Source organism: Miscanthus floridulus, chromosome 12, assembly GCF_019320115.1.
Source record: "Miscanthus floridulus cultivar M001 chromosome 12, ASM1932011v1, whole genome shotgun sequence".
Classification (NCBI taxonomy): domain Eukaryota; kingdom Viridiplantae; phylum Streptophyta; class Magnoliopsida; order Poales; family Poaceae; genus Miscanthus; species Miscanthus floridulus.
In genome coordinates this window covers 55,029,638-55,043,531 of record NC_089591.1, presented here as the reverse complement: position 1 = coordinate 55,043,531, position 13,894 = coordinate 55,029,638, and the positions used below count along the sequence as shown (strand labels likewise).

The 13,894-nt window shown below is 42.7% G+C and overlaps 1 long non-coding RNA gene and 1 pseudogene across 1 annotated transcript; one reads left to right on the top strand and one right to left on the bottom strand.

Annotated features, from left to right (window-relative positions):
• Positions 1-3,543: 3,543 nt before the first annotated feature.
• Positions 3,544-4,022, top strand: LOC136495278 (uncharacterized). The gene is made up of 2 exons (XR_010768958.1): positions 3,544-3,739; positions 3,844-4,022. It is a non-coding gene; the product is annotated as an uncharacterized lncRNA (long non-coding RNA).
• A 2,225-nt stretch (positions 4,023-6,247) lies between these two features.
• On the bottom strand, positions 6,248-8,336 carry LOC136498286 (uncharacterized CRM domain-containing protein At3g25440, chloroplastic-like; annotated as a pseudogene).
• Between the last annotated feature and the right edge of the window lie 5,558 nt (positions 8,337-13,894).

Sequence of the window (13,894 nt, the reverse complement as noted above, 5' to 3'; positions counted from 1 at the left end):
TACTTTTATGAATGATTGCAATTCATGTATCTTTTATAATTAAATTGCTGCAGCCTTGAGAAAGTGTGTGTTCCTGATTTTTATATTACATTGCTGCATGTTGCTCGTTGCATATGCTTATATGTGGGGTTTTGATTTATGTATGTATGCTGAACCTATACATATGTGGTTTTATAATTAAATTTCTGCATGAGTACATAATTAAATTGCTGCAGATTTTACATTCACCATGTGATTTATGTACGCTGAACCTGATCATTTTGTGGTTTTATATTTAGGTTCACTATGAGATCAACTCCGGGTAGTGGAAGCAGTAGCCAACAAGAATCAGAACAACTCCCCCCACAAGCTGAGTCTGTTAATGATACTGAGCCAATACAGATTGAATATGATGATGAGACTGAGGATCAGGATTTTGGCACAAAGAGGAAGCTAAGATCTGTTATTTGGAATTATTTCAAGATAGTGAAAGTATCTGGTGATGTCAAGGCTCAATGCAAGCATTGTCACAAGCAGCTTGGAGGGAGCAGCAGGAATGGGACTAAACATCTCCATGACCATTTGAGGATATGCACGTTGAGGAAGATCAAGTTGAATAGTCAGAACAAAACACTTGCTCAATCTGCCTTGAGGTTCAGTTCCTAGGAGGGGGGGGGGGGGGGGGGGGGGGGGGGGGATATATATAGAAAATTATACATTTGATCCTGAAGTTGTTAGAAGAGAGCTTGCTATTTATGATTGTACTGCATGAGTACCCTTTATCTATTGTTGACCATGCTGGCTTTAGAAGGTTTGTGAGTGCTCTTCAGCCATTATTCAATATGGTGACTCGGAACACTATTAGGTAATATTTTAGGCTGGTTCAGTGCTTTAGTTATCTTATTATGCATGTATGCAATTATACTTCAGTTTTCTTATTCGCATTTTTTATGACTTTTAGGAAAGATATTATGGATGGATATGCTGAAGAAAAGAAGAAGGCCTTGGACTACATGGCTGCTACTAAGTTAAGAGTGGCCATAACTACAGACTTGTGGACTTCTGAGAACCAAAAAAGGGGGTACATGGCTGTCACAACCCATTTTATTGATGATTCTTGGCTACTTAGAAACATTATAATGAGGTACTTGTGGTACAAATGAAATCAGTTCTTACTGCCATCAATTTTATTTAGGAAATGAAATCAGGTCTTCCTGCCTTTATGTATTTGTAGGTTCATTTATGTGCCTGCACCTCACACAGCTGAAGTTATTAGTGAAGAGCTCTACGAAGCACTGGTGGAATGGAATATTAATGAAAAGATCTCAACTGTGACACTTGATAACTGTTCCACGAATGATAAGGTAATTCCTGAGCTTATCAAGAAGATAGGAAAGCCAAAACTGATGTTAGAAGGGAAATTGTTGCATATGCATTGTGCTGCCCACATTCTCAACTTGATTGTGAAGGATGGTCTAGAAGTTATGAAGAGTTCAATAGCAAAAATACGTGACAGTGTTGCCTTTTGGACAGCCACACCTAAAAGAGTAGAGAATTCTGAGAAAATTGCTAAGCATGTCAAAGTTAAAATCGATCACAAGTTAGGCCTTGATTGCAAAACTAGGTGGAATTCTACCTACAAGATGCTTAGCATTGCTCTACCTCTCAAGGCAGTTTTTAACCGTGCAACACGTGTTGAGAAACTTTTTGATTGTGCTCCTAGTGAGGAAGAATGGACTTTTGCTAGAGGTAGTTGATAGGCTGAAGTTGTTTAATGACATAACTGAAGTATTTTCTAGAACAAATTATGTGACAACCAATGTTCAACTTCTTAAAATTTGTGAGGCTAAAGAGCAAATGAAGCAATGGGCTGCATGTGGGAATTATATTATACAAGAAATGTCACTAGAGATGATTCAGAAGTTTAACAAGTACTGGAAGGAAATTCAAGGACCTATGGGATTGGCCACCATTCTTGATCCTCGGTTTAAGACTGACTACCTCCTTGGATTTATTGAGACACTAGTGATTCAAGTGAGGAGTGTGCAGAGAGAGTTAGCGATGTTACAAACACTCTTTATGATTTGATGAAAGAGTATGAAATGGATGATGATGAAGATAACACAGAATCATCAGCCCCTGCACTTGCAAATTCAGGTGTGCTGTCTTCAATCAGTGCACGTGTTGCTAGTAGAAGGCCTACATTAGTTAGGTTCAAATCTGAGCTAGATAGGTACTTGGAGGATGAGTTGGTCCCTATCCAAACAGAAAACTTTCAGATTCTTGATTGGTGGAAGGTAGCTGGGACACTTTATCCTGTATTGAGGAAGGTAGCAAGGGATATATATGCTATTCCAGTTAGCACAGAGCATTTAGCACTAGTGGAAGGGTTGTTAGTGAGCACCGCAGCCGCCTCACTCCAGATCTCTTGGAGGCCTTAATGTGTTCACAAGACTAGTTGCGAAACAAATATCGAGGTATACATGCTATACCATTCATAGATAGTTATTAATATATTTTCTACTGTCATTGTTGCATGACCTTTGTAATTATTTTCTGTAGGTGATGATAAGGGAGAACCAGCCAGCTTTTGGAGTTGTCTTCAAGAAATCCAAGATGAGATGGAGGTATTAAATGCAAAAAATGATAATTGGCATGCATTGTTACTCTATGAAATAATTGGCCAATATGTATTTATATATTCATTGCTGCTTGTTGCATGCAGGGACTTGCGCTTCTATGAAGATGTGAAGTCTTGGACTGTTGTTCTCTGGAGGACTGCTCAGTGTTATTTAGTGTTCTCAGTTCTCACTTCTTTTAGTTATTTAGTGTTTGTATCATATGCCAATGTGCCAGTGCCAATGCTAGTGCCATTGCACTTGGACTTGGATGGCTAGATGCCATGATCTGGGAGACTATGAATCTATGACCGAGAAACTGAGAATGTGACTATTGTATGAGTGTATGGGCGCATGGTTGTATGCTATGATTATGATGTGTGTATGAACTTTGGATGGCAATTGATAATACTGTGTTAGTCATGTGCTGATGTGCTCATATAGTCATATATATTCATCTATCATGATTTATTAGATGCCTTGTCAATTTAGAGTTTATCATATTATGTGCTGAACTGTTTAATGCTTATTGTGCTATGAGTAAAATACACCGGAGGTCCATTAACTTTCGGTGAAATGTCATCTAGGTCCATTAACTTTAAAAGTGCATGTTTGGGTCCATTAACTTTCGTTTTGTGTCATCTAGGTCCATCAACTGACTCATGCATTTTTGGTCCATGAACTTTTAAAATGGTTCACTGCAGGTCCACGCATGCATGCACGCACGTTGACTTTTTGCGTCGGTGGAGGCATGCCTGCACTCGCCGCCGTCGCTCGTCTGCCGGGCATGCATGTGTGTTTCGTGCTCGAATCATCATCATCAGGGCAGGTATGTGCATGCATGACGATGCTGGGCGGCGGCGGCTGGTTGCTCGGTCCCTCAGGGCCAGCCGTAGAGCTCGTACCTCTTGCGAAATCTAAGACGCTGAGGATACTGGAGGCGAAGAGGAGCGGGAAAGGAATGCTGTCGCTGCGACAGGTGACTGGCGGCTGGTTGGCTCAAGAGTCGGACGATCTGACCCCGGAAGACATCACCTTCACAAAAATGTCAGAGAGGACTCCTGGGTGCAGTGAGCTTTCGGACGCGAAATTCGCGTGCCTCTGCGTCACACGTCAAGAGCAACGCTATTGTGATCGCTAAGGTCAGTAGTGCACACATGCATACCTTTTAGGTTATGTGGGGAGCGCGATATAGCTAGCTGTACAGTCTATTGATTCTGTGCCTGATGATGGCTGGTCTCTGCAGAACAATTGCATGCTGGGCATGGGCAGTGGCCAACCGAACCGGCGGGAGAGCCTGAGGATTGCTTTCAAGAAGGCAGGGGAGGATGCCATGGGAGCTGCTTTGGCCAGCGATGCCTTCTTCCCGTTTGGTAAGGGAAAAAGAAACCAAAAAGTGCTGGCTTAAAAATTGGAATTGAAGCATTTATCGAGTACTAGTTGATTTCGATCAATTTTTATCTTGTTCCTGAACCGTACGTAGAAGCAAGCAATCACATGGTTCTGGATGCAACAAAGAACACTAAAAACAGCGTTTGTTATTTACTCCTATTAGCTAATTAATGTGTTGTTGAACCGGAATGATGATGCAGCTTGGAACGATGCGGTGGAGGAGGCGTGCCAGAGCGGCATCGCTGATCGCGGAGCCCGGCGGCAGCATCCGGGACCAGGACGCCGTGGACTGCTGCAACAAGTACGGGGTGGCCCTCGTCTTCACCGGCGTCCGGCACTTCAGACACTGAAGGTCACTGAAGAAGCCGCCGCCGCGTCGTCGACACTACTTACTGCACAAACTTGGCAAGTCGGCAGTGGCACGTGTCCGGCACTACTGATGACTACTGAGTGATGATGCGCCGCTCTGTTTTACCCTGACCTGACGCGCATGCAGCCCGTGCGGGCAGCCACGTGCACATGCACGGCCGCCGGAGCTCGCCACGCGGTGCCGATGAAGGCGTGCGGGTAGATGGAGCAGTAGCGGGACCGCCACCCCTTGATGTGCATCCGGTACCCCGTCACCACGTCCTCCGTCACCGTGTCGTACACCCACCCGATGTCGCTGCCCCACCCGGTCTTCTTCTCGTACGCCGCCGTGCACACCGCCACGGCCTCGGTGATGGTCGCCTCGTCGGACACGATGGCGGCGGCCTCGTCTGCGTCCACGAACGGCGACGGGTGGGACGCTCTCGGGATGGTGTCCACGAACGCGTCCGACTTGCCGTACGACTTCTTCGGTAAGGGCAGGAAGCCGTGCTTGCCTTTCGCCACGGCGGCCTTGGTGGTGAGCTCCAGCCCACGTTGATCCTCGACGGGTCGAAGCCGTAGAGCGTGATGCGGCGGAACATGCACCCGGTGCCGACGTAGATGGGGCCCTGCATGCCGTCCAGCGCCCGGAGCGTGCCGTCGAAGAAGATGCGGTTGTGGTTGGCGTACAGGTCCGTGGGGTCCACGCCCTCGAACTGTTGTGGGAACTGCACGAACGCCACCGTGTCGCTGTCGCGGCCGAGCATGAAGCAGATGCCCGTGCGCAGCGCCTGCGAGTTGTTGATGTAGTGGTCGCAGTCCAGGTTGAGGATGAAGGGCGAGTTGGAGATCACGGCGGAGCAGCGTTCAGCTCGTTCATGGCGTCGGCCTTCTTCTCGTGGTTGAACCCGGGCCGCTTCTCATGGGAGACGTACACCAGCATGGGCTTCTCACGGCCTTCTTCTCAATGTGTAATTACAGTAGTAATTAGTTACTCCTCTCCTACAGTACTTGGGTGAAGGTGAAAGCGAAACTGGCGGCGAGTGCAGGCATGGCTCCACCGACGCAAAAAGTCAACGTGCGTGTATGCATGCGTGGACCTACAGTAAACCATTTTAAAAGTTCATGAACCAAAAATGCATGAGTCAAAGTTGATGGACCTAGATGACACAAAACGAAAGTTAATGGACCCAAACATGCAGTTTCAAAGTTGATGGACCTAAATGACATTTCACCGAAAGTTAATGGACCTCCGGTGTATTTTACTCTTGTGCTATTGTTTTCATCTTGTTGAGCGTCGGGTACGGGGATCCCCGTCGGGGACTAATTCCCCGCGGGGAACAGGGATGGGAAACAAATGTCCCCTGACGGTCTTCGTGGGGACGGGGACGGGACGGGGATGGTGGGTCAATACCCGATGGGGAATTCCCCATTGCCATCTTTAGATGTATGAGATGAATTCACTTGGTGCAAATGTTCTTCAGCTGGCGTACCATTCTATCAGATGTTTACCAGTGATATCGTGTTTGCATCAGCTAAACATTTGTGTCGCCTGAACACGGTTGAGTTGACTAACAAGTTGATTAACAGAGATAGGTTTGCCAATGGAATAAAAATGCAGTGCACCGAGATCATTCGGAAGCATCAAAGATCTGAAAGGGCATACCTAGTGCAGAGAGCTCTCGATCTGTGCAGGGTCTAGGAAAGGGTGTCAGTAGCAAGCCTTATCCTTGCTTGTGCAATACGAGAAGACCGCGACTCGAAAATTTATTCTGAACACGATCTGTGCGGGGTCTAGGAAAGGGTGTCAATGGCAAGTCTTACCCTCGTCTGTGCAATGCGAGAAGACCGCGACTCAAAAATTTATTCTGAACATTTGATAATTTATTCTTTTACAGTCTTTGCGCAGTTTATTTCACAATCACAAGACATCATTACAAATTAGCTAATTTCTGGTAAAACCTGAAATGTTATGCTAACAATACAGGGAGATCAACCGGCACTACGCACAATCTAGCTCCAGTAAAAGAAATATTAATAAGAGAACCAAATGAAGCAATACCAGTTTTGTATGAGTGGATACTCGCATATCTTGAAGGCTTTACAAAAATTAGCACTTACAAAGGAGGGCTACAGCTAACACCAGGAATTTCAACAAAAGAATGAAACCATAAGAATATGCGCTATAACATCAAAGCTATCAGTCATCGAATTCAAATGACCCCACTAAATTCCAGTTATATTATGATCACTGTAAAACAATAGTGAGGGTTGGTCCTATCACTAGACGATCGTAAATTCTTTCTGCACAATGTTCTTTTTGCAGTGTACATAAATATGAAGATCGTCATACACAAATCCCAATTTTTTCACCTTTTCTTCAACAATGAACTGGCTCTCAGAAAGATTTTATCAATCTCATCAAGCTCTGACACTTTCAGTTCTTTTGAAGGTGAATCAGTCTTATCTGAAAGTGAAGCGATCTTCCGTAGATGTGCCTCGAAATCATCTGGTTCATTATCATTTTTTTTTTAGGGAAACTTATCCAGCCTATCGAGATACAAGGGGCGATCCTTGTTGTCCTCTTCCTGCTCCTCTGATTCTGTCTCAAAAATGTCAGAGAGATCCTCAGACTCTGAAAATAACAAAGACTCTGAAGCTGAGTCGTCCTCAACCTCAGAACTTTCGTCCTCTAACCTCTTGGATCCCTCTACACTTCCTGACAGGAGATCAGATATGGTTTTGCTGTGAACTGAACTACAAGGTTCTTTTCTCGCTGGCATACTGTTTGTATTATGTGAAATTGAAGCAACATGTTTCCCTACACTTTGTCCTTTATGCTCTCCATCTAACTTCATCTGCGCATAAAGATCTTCAAGCTCCTGCTCAAGCCTAGGAATGTACCGCCTAAGAGCTCTGAGCTTTTCCATATATTTGGATTTATCCAGTGCCTAATTGAAAATTCCAAAACAAAAAATATGATGAACAAAAGAACAACTTTTAGAGAGAAAAAGGACAACTATTTGTCTATGCTTTAGTATATCATTAATTTACACCTCAAAACACCCTTGCCTCTACCTAGATAAAATTGGCTGGATATGTTTCCAATTCTGTAATACAGTGACATTGATAGATGACTTGTTGAAACAAATCAACAAATTTAGGAAGCCTTACCGTGGCTCATATTGCTTGAACTTCATGGAACTGTCCTATTACTAGTGTTCTAATGTTTTCTACCCAACTATAACATACATCCCATGGTAAAGATGTAGATATGTTTTTCCTTGCACTATGATGCCAGAAGACTACCTTTTTCCTAGAGAGTAAAACTTTTGGAGACATGATTTCTGGTGGTGGTTGTGCATAGTTTTTCCCTCTGTACATAATAATTGTGTTCCCATCTTGAATGTCAAGCACAATCCCCCACTTAGTCTGGCTAACTCAGTGCAAATTTCCTTGACCTCCTCTGGTGTGAATGTTTTCACAATTACCTGGAGAGTTTGATGCTTTTTCCAATGCAAGTGCATGTTCAAGATCACTCCCTGGTAAATTCCACGTCTTCCAACAGGCACATAGTTTTTACATTTTTGGCCCATCTTGAGGAAAAAGAAGTGCTCTTCAGGTGTAAGCACCTCGGGATCATGTGTAGGTTCTGATGGATCTTCTGGTTCAATTTTTTTTCCAGTGCTGCAACAAGCCGCTCTTCCTTCTTTCGAGCCTTTATGGAAAATCCATGAAAACATAGAATACATTCAGGATAGAGTGATTATGAATTATAGGAGATAAGAAGTAGTTTCTTGCTAGAGTGAAAGGTTCAACAAATGCCAAAGGATGAAATAGGAACATTGGGCATCAAGCTACCTCACATAATATAAGCAAACTTCAATTATTTATTTTGAAGAATCACTGCTATCAAATAAAAAAAGTTATAGGTATGGAGGGAATGGCAACACAACTTACTAGCTTCAGTTTGTACAAAATCTTCTCCTCCACAGTCATTCTTTGAATAACCTTGGGCAAGGATGCAACAGGGTTAGCAACCACATCATCCCAATCTGTGAGTGCTACGGTACCTTCATGATCAAAGTACAACACAAATGTCTTCACCCTGTGCACAATAGAGGCCATCACTGTTGTGTCCTTCTCTGATAAAATCAGTCTAAGTCCATCTGGCATCTCTTTTCCAAGAAGTAGCCAATAAACATGCAGAGCGGGATTCTTGGGATAACGAAGGGCAAAATTCAACTTTTCAAACCACAGTGGAGACCAAGTACGTGCTGATAGATTGTCGAAGCAAGCCACCTTTTCATCTAAATAAGCCCGATAATTATGATGACCCATTAAAAACCCAGAATGATGTATTTCAACTGTGAAATTATCACTATCAGCACCTACATTTGAGGCAACAAAACAATTTCAGAACTAATTCAACTTGGACATGGCACACCTAGGACGCAATCAGAAACCCTAGCCTAGCCAAAACTGTAAAGATATGGCCCAATCCACACTCCCAAGACATGAACTACACTCCAAAGAACATAAATACACTAAAGAATAGATCTTGGAGGAACTTACCATAATCTGGGGGCGGCTTCCCTTTCCGCCGCGGTTTGAGCACCATCGTGCTCCTTTCTCACTAGTGGTGAGGCACCCTAGCCTCGAAAACGGAAGGTGGATCCGACTTCACAGCCTGATTCTCTAGTGTGGCCGTTAATCGCCTCGCTTGGTGACCCCTCCCGCTCAGTCGCTCGCCGACCCATTCCCTCCCGCGCGTGACCAACTCGAGGAACAAAACCCCACACCAGAAATGAGAAGGGAGACAACCAGGGGGGCAACCTGCATAAATCCATGGTCCAACCATCCTCATGCGCCCGTCACGTGCGGCTAGAAAACGGGTTCGGTCCACGCTGGCCAGGACACGTCGGCAAAAAGACGATGTCGCGGTAGATTGGGCCGACGCGGCAGATTGGCCCGTCAGTGAACAGATAAACAAGTTTAAGGGTCTATAAATACAATTTTAGAGTCCATGGACCTATTTGGCACACCAAGACAAGTCCATGTACCTATGGTGCATTTAACTCAAAAAGAAATATGAGGGGTTGATGAAAAATACCTACCATGTTAGCATGCCATGTCAGCAGAAAATATCCACATGACTGGTATAGGCCTGCGATGCACCATTTAATATGTTCATGGACCTAAAAATGCATTTTTAAAGTTCATAGACGTATATGACACATGGTTACAAGTAACTCTTATGTAATTGCTCTTGGTGCGGCCCGTCTGCAACAGCCGATTTTAGCTCTGACAAGTAAAGTTCGATGGCTGCAGTGTCTACGGTTTGGTTCCAGCTGCCCACGGTTCGATTTACTGACCACACTGGAGCTGCTCTCACGAGCAGCTTCTGGATGCAGAAGAACTTCCGTTGATTTATTTTTTTTATGAGGAGTTCTTTTTAATATTTTTCAACATGTTGGCGCTGTGCTGCGGTAGTTTACCGTTGAAAGAATAACGTCTTTAAATCTTAGAATAAATCCAGAAAAATGCAGCTATTTCGCCATAGCCATCTGTTAGGTACAAATCTGAAATCTTGTCCCTCTTGGGTCTGGTAATCGATTTGATTGATAAGTGGTCGAGTTGAGTGGTTAAGGTTCTCTAAATCATGATCCCAACTTCAAAACTATGGATGCCTAGTAGGGTAGAGAAGTCATTGCTTATGTGATATGTAGGAGTAGGAGACATCATGTCATTGCAATGAAAGGCCAAATGTTTTGTATCCATTTTTATAGAGACATGTGCTTAGTACTAGTAGACCATATATGTAGGCTTTGTGACATATATGTAGCCTGTTTGACATATAGATGCAGAATTGCACAAGTTGAATTTTATATTGCTGCAATGACTTGCACGTTATATTGCTTGGTCCAGCATGCACTGCACCTACAAATCAGCCGTACTTTTTCAGCGAAGAAATAGTATTTTCTCTCACAACAAATCAGCGAATAGTACTTTTCAGCTTCTCTTTTCAGCGAAGCGAACAGCAGTCTAGTTGCACATCACTATAGAGCAGTGCTGAACTGCTGACTGATATGCAGGTATCATGGGTGCTGCATTGATCCTCTCTGTTTGCAATTGTGCTTTTCTCCTGCTGTGGGTGTGCAATGTTTATACTACGAACAATGTTTAGGCCAAGCTCCTGCTGTGGCTACAACATGACTTTATACTACAAACAAGTCAACAAAGAAAAAAGAAACAACTTATAAATGGGATGTCAGCTCTGCCTGTCTTTTAACCATTGAAAAGCAAATTATTTCTCAGTGGGTGTGCAATGTTCCAGGAACATACAACATTTGTTTTTTACTATGGATAGCATGGTTTTAGCCTCTTACATATCATGGGATCCTAATGGGTTGTCAATGTTTTATAGAATTCGCATATGTTAGTGCCATTTATCAGGTTCAATTATCTTTGAAGTCCAATGTCAATGAATCTTGTCTTGTAGTTCTGTTTCATGTGATGCAGGGAAAGGATTTCTGATGGAAGGATTGGTACTGGATTTTTTATGGAAGGATTGGTACTGGAGTTGTCTCTAAAGTTATCTATTGCTGCCAAATACTTAGAAATTCTTCATAGCTGGAATACCGACTTTAAATTATACTTATGTCGCAGACTTTAAAAAGCATGGGTGTATGTATGGTGTTTGGACTTTTAACTAAAATGATCTGTTAAATTGAAGATGAGACCATCAGACTTCATATTAGCTGATGACTATGCTCATTATCCACTAGATTTCCTTTTCCTAGATTTTTAGAATTTAAGAGTTTTTATATTAATTTTTTTTAATTTTTTTCTGGGTGGAAATCCCATTTTATTTCCTCTCTTTTTTTTAGTCATAGATAGATGCTTAGATTTGGTGTTCTGTGTTTTTTTTTTTTCATTTTGGGATCCGAACTCAGTCTCGTGCGACTCAACGATCTGGCGCCAGAACGTCTCGTGGTGGGCATCCAATCCCGTCTGTCGTGTCTCGTGGCTTCGGCTGGATGTGGCATGGAAATCTCCCGTGGTTTTAAGACGTGGATTGGGTGGGTAGGATGGTTTAACCCAATCCACGTGTGGGCTAGGAGACGTGTATGAAACACACGCACAGCCAAACGAAGCCTGATTGTACTATTGTCTTCATTTTTCTCCCCACGCGCTGGTATTCGGTTGCCCCAATTTGGAAGTCCACTGCGCTTAGAATGGATTTCTTCTGTTGTATAGGAATCCTAGCCTGAAAGACATATTTTGTACGGATGGCCTTTCTTGTGCCAATCTTTTCCGTACGTACTTCATTTTTGCCGTGATAGAGCTGACTGTGGCAACATTCAGCTCCGCATGGTTGGTAGGCATCACACTATCAGCTAAATTTTTAATAGCGCAATGTGAAGCCAAACCAATCGAGTTTGTAGGCATTCTTTCAGATAAGTTTTATCATCAATTTTATCACACACGAAACAGTAAACATGGTATGTGCTCCGCATAGCCAACATTTGTGTGAGGCACACCTCCATGCAGATACCACGAATGTGTGAGGCAACGGCGCCGTGGCGAAACACGCATACCTATCTAGTACACTACTAGAAAACCCAAGGCGCGGCGTTGCCGCGCCAAGTCTTTGAGCAGTCCAGTGCTGATTAAATAAAAAAAAACGTAGGAGATTAGGAGCAAGAACTGTGAGGCTTAAAACTTCGCTTTATCTCTTCCTGATCCATTGTAATGCAGAAAGTGAAAACGGGCACTATATCCAAATCAATCAACAACTAAGCAAATATTCTCTCCATCTAGCATGTTTTCTTTCATCTCTGGTTTACCTAAACTTTCAATAAGGGCCATAGATAACTGTTGAGCATCACTTCGAGCAGGCAAAAATATATATCAGTTCAGACAGAGCGGACCAATTGGACAGCTCAAGAGCATGGATCAACTGGACAGCTGAAAAAAGGTGCACATCATTCATTAGAAAACAATCCAAGAGGTGAGCCGCGACTACAACTGGTTGAAAAGGCATAAAATTGTTATCCATGAAATTGAAACATGTGCTGAACTATTTGGCAAAAGGCATTCAAACTATTACCCATCAAATATATACTAAATTATTACTGAGGTGGTAGATATATTGGGAACACAAAATATCGCTAAAATAATAATATATCTATTCATTTATTGAATACTTCATGTGGCTAGAATCCTTGTTTGTAAACTTACAATAAAGTTACAAAACTAATACAACGAGTAGCAGGAAGCTCAACACTAAGCTATGTCATCGTAAATGTCCCTATAGTAGTGCAACAGGTTCACCTGCAACTGAGTGTATGAGCGCAGGTTTCCTCTTCCTATGTTTTAGGCAACCATTAAGTGTGGATGACCCAGAAAATCAAGGCATGATTTGTGGAGAAATGCAGTTCGAGCCGAGAAGAATCATTTAAGCATTTAAGGAATGATGAGTCTCTTAAGATTCTAATCACAGTAAGAAAACTTTTGTTCAAATTATTCCTCAAAATAACATTCTAATGATGCCTACACAGGTAAGTAGCTTGTCTCACATATGTACTGATCAATGCTGTACACAGCATGGATGTAAAAGCAAACTGTCTAACAAATTCATCAGAGAAAATAAATTACCATATATTGCTTGTAGGATGCAATACAGGGAAAATGAGTTTGCATTACACTTTATTCACCTATACCAACTGAAACCTAATAGTAAACAGGTACTCCAAAGATGATGGCATATGAAATTCTGGTATCAAAGTTGTCAAAGGTAGATGAAGACAGCGTCCAATGGTAACACCATCAATGCCAACACAAATAGTATCAAAATAAATATAGATGAGACTGAACAGTGTGGAGCATCCTAAGTAAATCCTGATGGCAAATAAATAAGGTGTTCCAAACGCGATAAGAGCAGAATCCTGATGTTGAAATGTAGTATATAAGAACTCATCATCGCTAATGAGTGCACATGTTGCATTTGCAGGGCATTTATCAAAATAAATTCTGGAACACAATATTTAGTAACTTATTCAATACTAAAAGTAAACGCAGGTGATCTGTAGCAACAAATCCAGGTAAGTGCAAATAATTTTTAGTGTAAATAAATTCTCTATGACAGCAATTCCAATAAATTGAGAATAAAATAATTTTAATGCAAGTGCAGAGATTAGAGGAAGTTAGTGCACGAAATGGAATTATCTCACCTTGAATCAAGAAGGGTGCGAGCTCCTCTCACTTGTGCAGCAACTGCTCTTGGTATTGAATTGATTATGCCGTTGTAATTCAATCCAATCCCATTGAACTAACACAGAGAATAAGGACATGGTTGAGATGATGGCCCAAGAACATCAAGAACAAGGGAATAGAATTACAGCATGGTTCCAAGAACTAAATCCTTCACTGACTAGATGTGAGCAGTAGGACCACAGGACAGCAAGAGGTCTTGGCTAACCGTATATCACTTTTATATTGACGTGGTGAGAGTGTCGGCCGTCTCAGCGTGGAATCGTGGTGGCGGCGACGAC